This window comes from Symphalangus syndactylus, chromosome 23, assembly GCF_028878055.3.
Source record: "Symphalangus syndactylus isolate Jambi chromosome 23, NHGRI_mSymSyn1-v2.1_pri, whole genome shotgun sequence".
NCBI lineage: Eukaryota > Metazoa > Chordata > Mammalia > Primates > Hylobatidae > Symphalangus > Symphalangus syndactylus.
In genome coordinates, this window is record NC_072445.2 from 30,449,848 (window position 1) to 30,451,104 (window position 1,257).

A 1,257-nucleotide genomic window follows, 5' to 3' on the forward strand; every position below is an offset into this window, starting at 1 on the left:
TTATAGTTTTCATATCATTATCTTTCTGGTTTTATTATGTGAAATGGCCGATCTTCCAGTTTACTAATTTCTTCTCCATCTATTTCTATTCTACAGTTTAAATTTACCCATCGAGTTTATAATCTCAATGAACTACATTTAAAATTTTCCACATGTTCTCTGTTTTGTTAAAATTTCTTTTCTCCTGTAGTCAAATTATTGTATTCATTAGGCTTTTAAATCTTTTTTACATTGCTTTAATTTTCTTTTTTTCAGTTTTTTTTTTTTTTTTTGAGACTGAATCTTGCTCTGTTGCCCAGGCTGGAGTGCAGTGGTGCGATCTTGGCTCACTGTAGCCTCTGCCTCCCAGGTTCAAGCGATTCTCTTGCCTTAGCCTCCTGAGTGGCTGGGATTACAGGCACATGCCACCACCCATGCCCAGCTAATTTTTGTATTTTTAGTAGAGACAGGGTTTCACCATGTTGGCCAGGCTGATCTCGAACACCGGACCTCGTGATCCACGCACCTTGGCCTCCCAAAGTGCTGGGATTACAGGTGTGAGCCACTGCGCCCAGCCTGCATTGCTTTAATTCTTTTGAACATAATTATTTTAGCCCCTTTGCTATTGTTCCATTATTTCCAATTCTTTTTTGTTGCACTCGATGACTCTCCCTCATCATGCCTCCTTTGGTGGTCTTTAATTTAGGAATGTGAAGTCACCTTCATGAGGGCTGCGTTTTCTATGGGACTGCTATATGCTTAGCCCCTGTACAATGGTTTGATATCTGCTTTTGATATTTGCTTTTGTCAAAGCCAGGGCTTCAGAATGTTCAAGGATGTGGGAACAGCATTCATGTTAAATTCTCAGCTTGGAATGCCCACATCACATAGGTAGCATAAATTCAGAAAACATGCACATCCATGGTGTAGGTTTTCGGTCTTGATTCCTCCCGGAAACATTTCCCCATTCAGGATCCTGGGGGATGGTAATCTTCCTTGTCGCTTCCCTGTTCCTTGACAAAAATTTTCTAGCTCCCTTTTCACTGAATTGGTGCATATTCTAGTGCCTTGTTTTTATGTCTGTGTCTCACTTCCAGCCTTCTCTTTCATCTAGACCAGGACATCTCTTCAATCACTTGGGAACATTCAACCTTCTGTTTTGGTCCTCAGGTGGGGCACTTTCTGGGCTTGTGAGGACCACTGGGGATTCCCCTTACTTTGTTTCGATATAGGCTATTGTATTCTTTGTTGTTGTTACAGTTTATCTTAGTGAATCTG